The sequence below is a fragment of the Podarcis bocagei genome, assembly GCF_964188305.1.
Source record: "Podarcis bocagei genome assembly, chromosome: W".
Taxonomy (NCBI): domain Eukaryota; kingdom Metazoa; phylum Chordata; class Lepidosauria; order Squamata; family Lacertidae; genus Podarcis; species Podarcis bocagei.
In genome coordinates, this window is record NC_138131.1 from 31,045,979 (window position 1) to 31,058,427 (window position 12,449).

General features: G+C 41.0%; 1 long non-coding RNA gene across 1 annotated transcript in view; it reads left to right on the forward strand.

The window, feature by feature from the left end:
- LOC308577906 overlaps positions 1-12,449 on the forward strand; it is a 31,770-nt gene that overhangs the window by 2,214 nt on the left and 17,107 nt on the right. The window lies entirely within an intron of this gene.

Consider the following 12,449-nt stretch of genomic DNA (forward strand, 5'->3'; position numbering starts at 1 on the left):
CTTCTGCTTCTTTACATTTCCAACATAAGCCTGACTCTGATTTGTACATTTTTGCTAGCTTACTCGGTGCCAAGTACCATCTGTGAGTCATTTTCATAAAGTTTTCTTTCAAAACATAACACGCTGAGAATTTTATATTCAATTTCTACAGTTTTTCCTATGCCTTCATCTCTATATTGTGCCCACATCGCTAGTTCAGTGGATCATAGCAGATTTATCTATTTCAATCTTTAGTTTCTCATCCTAAAAGCCTCTTATACATCTTTGAAATTAGTTTTTCTCTGTTCTCTAATAACTCTTTTTCAAACTGAGAGCTTTGATTAATAAACCCATGCTTCTTACCTTGTTTAAATACTTCAATCAGTTGATAGTATTGCAACCAATTGATCAACCAATCCTTTTTATCCTCAAACTTCTTAAGGAGGCATAGGCAAACTCGGCCCTCCAGATGTTTTGGGACTACAATTCCCATCATCCCTAGGTCACAGGACCAGTGGTCAGGGATGATGGGAGTTGTAGTCCCAAAACAGCTGGAGGGCCGAGTTTGCCTATGCCTGTTCTTAAGCATCACACCCTCTTCTGTGAGGTCCAATAGGTCCCTATAGGTCACCCATTTCTTTCCCATGTTTTGTGTTTTTCTGTGAAATTGCTTTTTTAATTACATTTTTCAAAAATATTTTGACAAAAATACAGATCCAATATTTTCAAACAAATATGTGTATTTTGACTCCCCCCCACTCCTTTTGTGGTTTCCTGTATTTTTATATTTGTAACACTGCATTTCCTTCATTACGCCAATTATTAATTACTCCCTAGTTTTCCTTTCACATTAATTTTAACTGTTTGGTTTAAGTTAATCCTGCTAATGAGCTTACATGTGTACAATAACATTTCCAGTAAGTCTTTATACTTCTCTCAGACTCTATATAAGTTCTTCCTGATTACATGATTTGAGAACTTTTTATATATCGTCGCTTTACCATACCATAAACATGAGTCCCAGCTAAATTTATTACCGTATCCTTCTAGATCTAGCAATTGTGTATTATCAATACAATCAAAAGTCTGGCATTTCAAAGCCACCTCTATCTTTAGTATCCATCAAAATGTTATGCTTTATTCTTGGCTTTCTCCCAGCCAGACAAATATTGAAATATCTCTTTGCCATTCCTTAAAGCAGCTTGTGTTATTTATTATTGGTATTGTTTGGAATAAGAATAACATCTTAGGTAAAATATTCATCTTTATGGCTGAATCCTTCCTAAAAATGAAAGTTTCGTCCTCCCCAATTAAACTTAAGCCACACCTGCACATACATTTAAATCAGTATCGTACCACTTTATTTTTTAAAAAATAACTTTATTCAAAATTAAAACAGAACATATTATCCAGAAACATATTATCCTTATTCCCCCCCCCAGTTTTCCTCCCTCCCTCCCTCACCCACACAGAATCCACCCACCCCCACCCCCCGACTTCCCTCAGTTCCAGTCTTTGATTTCTCTAAAAATGCTGTTTTCTGCATGTTACACAGTTGTATAAATCCTCAAACTATTTAGCTGATTATTATCAATAAAAAGTTTGTGAATGTTTATTCAAAACCTGCCCAGGAGTCCAGTTCTCTTTGTTGCATCTTCAGATACTTTGTAAAGGGTTCCCATTCATCCTTAAAGTCACAGTTATCCTTGTCCCGTAGCTTATATGTCAGGTTTGCCAGTTCTGCATAGTCCATCCATTTTTCTGGCCATGATTCTTTAGTTGGGGTTTCTTCAGTCTTCCATCCTTGTGCTATTAGAACTCTTCCTGCCGTTGTCACATACATACATGAAGATGTTTTTCAACTTTTTTGGCAGATCTTTCCCCACAATCCCTAATAAAAATGCTTCAGGCCTATGAGTGTATTGCTGAAAAATTGACAGGATGGTTGCAATATCATCAAGTCAATGATGTCTTTAAAGAGGATAAAAATATTGAAATTTCAAATAGATATTTTAGAGAGTAAATCCAAGCTATTATCAAAAATGTACAATCTCTTACTAGAATGGAGCACAAAGGATGAATTTATAAAAGCGGCTATGATAAAATGGGCTATTGATTTAGGACATAACATAGAATATGATGTATGGGCCAAACTCTGGAATGAGAGCATAAAATTCACTGCTTGTTCTGCCTTAAAAGAAAATGTTATGAAGATGGTTTATCGTTGGTATCTCACTCCCACCAAATTGGCAAAAATGTATAGAACAAGTAGTAAAACCTGCTGGAAGTGCAAGGAAAAAGACGGTGATTTCTATCACATGTGGTGGTCTTGCAATAAAATAAAAGAGTTTTGGGATGTGGTTTACAATGAGTTAAAAAAGATGTTTAAGTACAGTTTTCCCAAAAAGCCGGAAGAATTTTTGCTACGTTTGGTGGGAGAAGGGATTAAAAAGATAGATCAAAGATTATATTTATATGCAACAACTGCAGCCAGAGTTTTGATAGCTCAAAAGTGGAAGCAACAGGAGATGCCGACGATAAGAGAATGTCAGATAAAGTTGGTTGAGTATGCTGAGATGGTTAAATTGACACACAGAATTCGCAATCAGGAGGAGACAAAGTACCAAAAAGAATGGAGTAAATTTATGGTTTATATAAGTGAGAATTGTACAAGTATGAAAACTTTGGCAGGATTGAAATAAATCTCATGTCATGGTATAATTTTTAATTAAAGAATCTGTAAACTATAGAATGGAATAGGAAAACTGGTGGAAGGGAATGACGGAAGCTAATGGATCTATGAAACACAAAGTAGGATACATGTAATAAGATGTGATGTTTTGGTGGTGGATGGTGGGGGTTGGCTGGTGACTGTAAATTTCAATTAAAATCATTAATAATAATAATAAAATGCTTCAGGTTTTTAAACAAATGTTAAATGGAACATTTTCTTCAATTTGTTGTATATCATTTCCCAAATTTTTTTAATTACCTTACAATCCCACCACATATGATAAAATGTCCCCTCCTTTTCCTTACACTTCCAACATATATTTGAACAAGTTTTGTACATTTCCCCTAACTGCACTGGTGTTGTGTACCATCTGTACATCATCTTCATGCAATTCTCCTTCAATAGGGAACAATCTGTAAATTTTAAATCAGTTTTCCATAATTTTTCCCAATCTTCCATCATAATGTTGTGACCTACGTCTTGTGCCCATTTAATCATAACTGATTCTACCTCTTCATCTTTTGTCTCCCATTCTAATAGTATGCTGTATGCGGCCTTCAGTAGTTTCACTTTCCCTTCAATCACTTCCGTTTGAAACCTAGATCTAGTATAACTAAATCCTTTCTTGGTCCTGGAGGTTTTGCTAAATATGATTAGAAGGGACCATTTGATTCAAGGTATTCAGGTCGGAGTTAAACAATACAAACTTAAAGCTTTTGCAGATGATTTTGTTATGACATTACAGGAGCCGATATCAAGCACTAAGAGGGCCCTAGAAGTAATCCAGGATTTTGGTCAAGTGGCAGGCTTTAAATTGAATAAATTGAAAACTAAGGTTTTGGAGAAAAAATTAACGCCAATAAAGAGAGGTTTTAGAAAGAGACAGACTTAACATTAGTAAAGAAGGTAAAATACCTGGGGGTGAATATGACATCCAAGAATGTGAACCTATTTAAAGACAACTGTGAGAAATGCTGGTCAGAGGTGAAAAAAGATTTAGAAATCTGGAGACTTCCGGGTTGGCGCCATCGCCGAATGGCGGACTCCCTCCGAGCTCCGAAGGGAGTCTGCTCGGCAGGGGCTGGGTCCTACCGCGCCGGCGGCGCGGGGACCCTTAAAAACCACGGGCACGGAGCCCGTGGACATGGGTGACTCGGCTGGCACCATTATCACCCTCCCGACTCGTGAAGGAGCCTTTTTAAAGGCTTCGGATCGGGTGCCGGGGAGCGGCGTGGTGCTTTGAGTCCTTTGCTTTCCCTGCCGAGCGCAGCCGCATGCCATTCGACGGAGAGCACTGACTTCTTCCATTGGAAATTCGGACTATTAACAACAACCCGTGAGTAATTGGGAAACCGGGTTCAAAAGGAGAAAAAAAAGGAATTTTTTTCGGATTTGGCACGAGCGGGGGTGATCTAAAAAGGAAGTCAATCCCCCCCTATTGTAAACATTCTAAAACAAGGACTGGGTAACCAAGGTCGAAAGAGAAGTATATTCTTGATAAAAATCATTAATTCCACGATGGGAAATTATAAGAACTGTGCTGGAGGAGAAGAGTGGAGTGAGAAGGAAAATGCAACCCCCCCCCCCTGGGAACCGGGGCGATTCGCAGAGCCTGGTGAAGAGAGACAGAGACTTTGACAGCTGTCAAAGTAGCTGTCAAAGCTGGAGAATATAAAGAGGACTTTGTTATGAGGACTTTGCTGGCTAATTTTGTTACAATTTGCTACAATATGGACATAAACTGTCGGAAAATAAGGAACAACAATTTGACTTTTGTTTTTTTTTATTAAATATTTTTTATTGCATTTTTTCCAGACAGGAACAAACAGCGCAGAAAAACAAAGAAAACAAGAAAAGAAAAGGAAAGGAAAAAAAAAGACAGATTATTTCCACAACTTATTTCAATCCACCGACGGACTTCCCCACATCTCCCGCACAGTGCATTCTTAATAATAAATTTGTCAGCAAATTATAACCTTGTTTCATGTGTTTCTTTTGTACTTTCAATTGCATTTTAAGTTTAAATTACTTATTATCCAAATTACTCAATAAGCACATATATTATCCTTTTTTGAACATTTAAACATTGGTTCTTTCATTATTATTATCTAATTTCATATATATTCCACTCTCATTGCTGGGGCTATCCTTCCAAATCGAACGAAAATCTATAATTCATATAACTTATAAAGTTTTTGCAAATAGTCCTTAAATTTCTTCCAGTCCTCCTCCATTGCTTCTTCCCCCAGATCTCGGATCCTGGCAGTCATCTCGGCCAACTCCATATAGTCGATCAATTGCGTTTGCCACTCTTCCAGTGTGGGCAAATCTTGAGTCTTCCAATATTTGGCGATAAGAATTCTTGCTGCTGTGGTTGCGTACATAAAAAACGTTCTGTCCTTCTTTAACACCTTTTGGCCCATAATGCCCAAGAGGAAGGCCTCCGGTTTCTTAGGAAAGGTGTACTTAAACACCTTTTTTAGCTCGTTGTAGATCATTTCCCAGAAGGCCTTCACTCTTGGACAGGTCCACCAAAGGTGAAAGAATGTTCCTTCAGCCTCCTTACACTTCCAACATTTATTATCAGACAAATGGTATATCTTAGCAAGCTTGACTGGGGTCATGTACCACCTGTATATCATTTTCATAATGTTTTCTTTCAAGGCATTACATGCCGTAAATTTCATACCGGTGGTCCATAACCTTTCCCAGTCTTCAAACATAATATTGTACCCAATGTCTTGAGCCCACTTTATCATGGCTGATTTAACTGTCTCATCCTGAGTATTCCATTTAAGCAGCAAGTTGTACATTCTCGATAATACCTTGGTCTTTGGTTCTAACAGCTCTGTCTCAAGTTTCGATTTTTCCACCTGGAATCCTATTTTTTTATCCAACTTAACAACCTCATTAATTTGGGCATAGTGAAACCAATCTTGCACCTTATCCTTTAATTTTTCATAGCTCTGCAACCTCCAATTATCTCCAATGTTTTCTATTATTTCCCAATATTTCGGCCAACCGGCCTCCATATTGGGTTTTTTCCGAGCCTTGGCCTCTATCGGTGATAACCACCTCGGGGACTTACTTTCAAGTAAGTCTTTGTATTTCATCCAGACCATAAAAATTGCTTTCCTGACAATATGGTTCTTGAACATTCCATATGTTTTTGCCTTGCCGTACCACAAATACGCATGCCATCCTAGCGAGTTATTAAAACCTTCCAGGTCTAGGACATCTGTGTTCTCTAATAAGATCCAATCTTTCATCCAGCAGAAGGCTGCAGCCTCGTAGTATAACCTTAAGTCTGGCAGGGCAAACCCCCCTCTTTCTTTTGCATCAGTTAGTATTTTAAACTTTATTCGGGGCTTTTTGCCCTGCCAGACAAACTTTGAAATGTCCTTCTGCCACTTTCCAAAACATTCCACTCTGTCCACGACCTGCAAGGTTTGAAATAAAAACAACATCTTTGGCAAAACGTTCATTTTTACAGCTGCAATTCGGCCCAGCAAGGAAAGCTTCAATCTTGACCAAATTTCTAGATCTTTCTTAACTTCTAAGCAACATTTTTCATAGTTGTCTTTAAACAAATTCAAATTTTTAGACGTCAAGTTTACCCCCAGGTATTTCACTTTTTTAACCACAGTTAGCTCTGTTTCCTTCTGAAACCCCTCTATTTCTAAAGATGTCAAGTTTCCCCCCAAAACTTTAGTTTTTTGTTTATTCAACTTAAATCCTGCTACCCGACCAAATTCTTGAATCAGTTCTAAAACTCTTTTTGTACTAGATTCTGGCTCCTGTAATGTTAAAACTAAGTCATCTGCAAATGCTTTCAGTTTATATTGTTTCACTCCGACCCGTATCCCTTGTATTTGCCGGTCCCTCCTAATCATATTCAGCAGCACCTCCAGGACTGATATAAATAGTAGGGGGGATAGGGGGCACCCCTGGCGTGTTCCTTTTTCAATATGGAACTCCTCTGTCACCACATTATTCACTATCAACTTAGCTTTTTGTTCTGAATAGATTGCTTCAATGCCATTTTCAAACCCCCGTCCCACTCCCATCCCTTCCAAGTTTTTCTTCATAAACTTCCAAGAAATGTTGTCAAAGGCCTTCTCTGCGTCAATAAAAATTAACACTACTTTAGTGTTAATGTTTGTTTGCAAAAGTTCCAGGATATCTATGATGTTCCTAGTGTTGTCGCACAAATGCCTACCAGGGAGAAAGCCTGCTTGGTCCTTGTGAATTACCTCATTTAAAACCTTTTTGAGTCTACTTGCCAAAATGTCTGCAAATATTTTGTAATCCACATTTAGGAGTGAGATGGGACGGTAGTTCCTAAGTTGGGTCTTTTCAGTTTCCACTTTGGGTATCAATGTGATGAAAGCTTCTTTCCACGTTTCCGGTGCCCTTCCTCCCCCCATAATCTGATTACACACCTCCATTAGTGGTTGTATCAAATAGTCTTTCAACGTCCTGTAGTACTTGGAGGTAAGTCCATCTGGTCCTGGAGACTTGCCCAGCTGCATATTCTGAATGGCATCCTCAATTTCCTGTTGTGTTATTTTATAGTTCAAGATTGATCTCTTCTCCTGAGATAGTTCTGGTAAACCGTTGAGTTTCAAAAACTGATCCATCTCAGACACTTCCTCAGGCCCTTGTGTATACAACTTTTTAAAGTATTTCTGGAAACACTTTCTAATTTCACCTGGTTTCTGGATATTTTTCCCTTCCACCTCTAGATTGGTAACATAGTTCAATTTTTGTCTTTTTTTCAACTGCCATGCCAGCAGTTTCCCACATTTATTCACTGACTCGAAGGATCTTTGTTTCATTTGTTTAATTTTCCATTCCACTTCTTGGTTTATCAGTTTCAAATATTGTGACTGATGGAATTTAATTTCCCGTAAGATCTCTTTTGATTTTGGTTTAGTTCTCAATCTTTTCTCTCCATCTCTTATCTAACAATTTGACTTTTGGACTAGAGGATACAAAGTTATTACAATCCCCCTAGAGGGGTTTCGGGACATTACAAGAACGGTCGTAAGTGGAAAAATACTCCTGGATTCGCGTTATCTTCTGGGAAAGCTGCAAAACTGAAATAGTATTTTGTCTACAGAGGTGTTTACATTAAAGGAGACAATAGAATTCTCTATTGAAGAAAGGAAGGGACTGATGTAAGTTTTTGTTCCTGAACAACAAACCTCTGTAGAGATACCAGATTTCTGAATTAGAACGTTTTGGCAGCTGAACAGGACATGAAACTTAAGAAAGTGAGGAATAAGAAGAACAAAGGACTGACTACGACACGGAAAGAACAATGGGAGGAGTGGTAAAGATCAAGGAAATTTAAGGCCTCTGTTAGATTGGACGTTGGAAGTTAAATATTGTTAAAATTAATAAATTAGAAGAAAACCGGCAAGATGGAATTGGGGAGAAATTTGGCCATGACTTGAGACCTCCAGGCTGATAACATATAGATTGATGGACATGGGGAACTCAAACCGGGGAAGGGGGGGGGGAGATTTGGAATCCAAAGGCTGTGTAACCATCTTTTGAATCTTTTTATATCTTTTACTTTCTATTTCTTTATATAACTTACGTATGTCATTTTATTTTGATTGGACATGTTTTAAAAAAAGGGAATTCGTGGAAGGAACTGGGGTGGATCTTGGGGAAAATCTTTTTTCTTAATGATGTGGGATGGTGGTTAGATTTGTATAATTCAATTTGGATAGTGGGTTAAACAAACTAAGTTTCAAACTGGGAATGAGAGCTTGTAGAACCAAATTAATGAAAGGGGAATACAGTTGGGAGGGGGAGGAGGGAGTCCCAGAAAGTAGGCAATGAAAGTAAGGCTCTAAGTATCTTTTTTCTTTTTCTTTTTTCTTGGTATTTTTATATTTCTGGAAACTCTAATAAATATGATTTTAAAAAAGAAAAAAAAAGAAAAAAGATTTAGAAATCTGGACGAATCTGAAGCTTTCCTTGCTGGGTCGAATTGCTGTTATTAAGATGAATGTACTGCCGAGAATGTTATTCTTATTTCAATCATTGCAAATTATTGATAAGATGGACTGCTTCAAGAAGTGGCAAAGAGATATATCTAGATTTGTCTGGCAGGGCAAAAAGCCCAGAATAAAATTTAAGATTATTACTGATGCTAAAGACAGAGGGGGGTTTGCCCTGCCAGACTTAAAACTTTATTATGAGTCAGCAGCTTTTTGCTGGCTGAAGGAATGGCTACTTCTTGAGAATACAGATGTTTTGGATCTTGAAGGGTATGATAACATATTTGGGTGGCATGCATATTTATGGTATGGCAAGGTAAAAGCACATAAGGCATTTAAAAACCATATTGTCAGGAAAGCATTGTTTAATGTCTGGACAAGGTACAAAGATTTTCTGGAGAGTAAAATCCCAAGGTTGCTATCACCTATGGAAGCGAAAGCTTTGAAAAAACTCAACATGGAGGTTAAATGGCCAAAATATTGGGAAATTTTAGAACAGGAAGGTGACAAATTGAAATTGCAGAGTTATGACAAACTTAAAGAGAAGGTGCGAGACTGGCTACATTACTTTCAAATAAGAGAGGTTTATAACTTGGATAAAAAAATTGGCTTTCAGGTGGAAAAATCAAAGTTAGAAACAGAATTGTTAGAACCCAATGCTAAGATACTTTCAAGAATGTATAATCTGCTGTTGAAATGGAATACTGAGGAAGAAACGGTAAAATCTGCAATGATAAAATGGGCACAAGATATAGGACATAATATTATGTTTGCTCACTGGGAGAAGTTGTGGACCACCGGGATTAAATTCACGGCATGTAATGCCCTAAGAGAGAATATTATGAAAATGATGTACAGGTGGTACATGACTCCAGTCAAGCTTGCTAAAATATACCATTTGCCCGATAACAAATGTTGGAAATGTAAAGAAATTGAAGGTACATTTTTTCACCTTTGGTGGACGTGCCCAAGGATTAAGGCTTTCTGGGAAATGATATATAATGAACTGAAAAAGGTATTTAAATATACTTTCCCGAAGAAACCAGAGGCCTTTCTCCTGGGCATAGTTGGCCAATCGGTGTTAAAAGAGGATAGAACTTTCTTTATGTATGTGTCAGGGAACTGCCATCGGAGGAACAGGTGGGGAAGAGGCTCACGGAGGCTGGGAGGGACTCAACAGCTGAAGAAGGGACCAGCAGGGGGAGAGATGGGTCTCTGGAGGAAAGTCTCACGGAGGCTGAGAGAGACGCAGCAGCTAAAGCAGGAACTAGCAGGGAAAGGGGAGGATCTCTGAGGGAAAGCGAGCAAGAGGGAGGGTTCAGGGACACGTCCAGCGAGAACAGTGGGGAGGTGTCAGAAGCTCCCATAGGGAGACCCATTCCTCGCCGGAAGCTGTCACGCCGCGAGTCCCGAAGACCTGTTTCCGTTAAGGAGCTTTTATGCTGGAAGCGCTTCCGAAAACAACCACTGTCGGAATCTGCAAGTGACTAGAGCAGACATGTCTGAGGAGCTCTGTCACACACAGAGGTTTGTGGAGTTGCACAAACTCTGAGGGACTACGATTTTACGCACAAGCAGCTCATCATCCCATCACAGCATTCCGACAGTCTCTGTAAGCTGCCTGTGCAGGAGAAGGCATCATGAGCGACCCAGCCGGAACCGGAGAAGCAGGAGTTGGAGCGGGTCCAAGCTTGGAAGAAAGGTACCGAGCGTTGGAAATCCAACTGGCGCTGCAGACGGCGAGGCTTGAGGAGAGAAGGGCTCAGGATGCAGACAAGAAGGGGAGAGCCACCCAGTTCACCAGAAAGGTACCAGGATTGGTGCAGAAGTTTGGGGGGGACCCCAAGGACTACCATGCCTTTAGAACAGAGATGCAATATGCCCTCAATGTGCAGTTTGATGAATTCCCTGACGAGGAATCGCGAGTGGCTTTTGTGATTGGGCATCTTGAAAGGGGGGCGAGGGATTGGGTTAGACCCCTGATGGCAACGCATAATGACATCCTAAAGGACACCATGAAGTTCTTTCGTGCAATGGATCTCATGTTTTCCAGTGATATTGAGGAGGGAGTGGTGCGCAGACAGCTAATGGCTTGCAAGCAGGGAAGCCGATCTGTCCGTGAGTACTGGACTGAGTTCACCATGCTGGTTCACAGATTGGGGTGGGACTTATCGGCGGCACCCATTCAAATGCTATTTGAAGAAGGCCTTGCTTCGGCTGTGAAAGACGAACTTTCCCGGGGTCCTAGGGCGGATTCCATGGATCAGCTGACTAAATCTGCGCTGACCATAGGAGCGCGCCAGGAGGCGAGAGCTTTGGAGAGGCGGGAAGGGAAGGGGGAACGTTGGAAGGAGTTCCGCATTCCAGACATTCCAGAGACAACTTTCCCGCCGGCGGAGCCAATGGAAATCGGAACAGCGCGCGCGCGCGCGCGCAGTTTCAAAGCCCAGTGAGGGGGGAAAGAAGGAGGGAAAAGGCGCCCGGAAATGCTATCTCTGCCAACAGCCAGGTCACTTTGCCAGAGTCTGCCCCCAGAGGAAGGAATGGCAAGGGATGGTGGGAGCTGTTGAGGGAAGAGAGGAGGAAAAACCGGAGCAGGTAAAAGCCAACGCCTGGTTGCCAGCGTCAGGGCACAGCAGCCAGGCCAAAGAGCAGTGAAAGTGCCCATGCCAGAAGCTCCTCTACCTGCCCTAGTGATAGAAGTGTCGCTAGAGCTGCAAAATGGACACCCCCTAAAGATAAAGGCGCTGTTGGACTCAGGCAGCTCCTGCAATTTCATGAGCAAAGAGTTTGCAGCTGAACACCAGATACAGACTATCCCTTTAAGCAACCCCCTGCAGGTGACCACGATCGATGGCAGGGAGTTGTTGGGAGGAGAAGTCAGCTTGCAGACCGTCCCAATGATAATGAAGGTGGCAAGGCACACAGAACTGATAGCGTTTAATGTGGCCACCTTGGGAGGAGCTCCTATTATTTTGGGGATGAGCTGGCTAGCGTTACATGATCCGCTGGTGGGCTGGCATCAGAGAGTGCTTTCCTTTGGTTCAGCACATTGCTTAGAACACTGCAAAGGGGGAAAGGGTTCAGCAGGGGCCCAAGCCACCCTAGCAGGGACGGAAGTAATGGAGAAAGTGAAGGTACCACCACAATACGCAGATCTCAGCGACGTGTTCAGACAGAGAAATGCAGGAGCTAAGAGAGTTCATTGACAAGAACCTGAAGAGAGGCTTCATCAGAGAGTCCAGAGCAGTGGGAGGTAGCCCAGTGTTTTTTGTGGATAAAAAAACACACGGACAAGCCGGGACTTGTGTGTGACTTTAGGGGGTTAAACGCAGTGTCAGAACCCTTGGCTTTCCCTATGCCCAGGATTGACGACATTTTGACCAGGGTGCGGAAGGGAAAGATTTTTATAAAGCTGGACCTAAGGGGGGCGTACAACCTGATACGTATAAGGAAAGGGGATGAATGGAAAACCACCATGTTCACCCCTTTGGGGGCATTTGAATATCTCGTTATGCCATTTGGCTTACAAGCAGGCTCGGCGTGTTTCCAATCGTTTATGAACCACGTACTGGGGCCTTTGCTTTACAAGAATTGTGTGGCCTTCCTAGATGACGTGTTGGTGTATTCTGAGAATGAGGAGCAGCATGTGAGAGACGTCAGAGAAGTGTTGAGCAGGCTGCAAGCCAACCGGCTGTGGGTGAAACTGGAGAAGTGTCAGT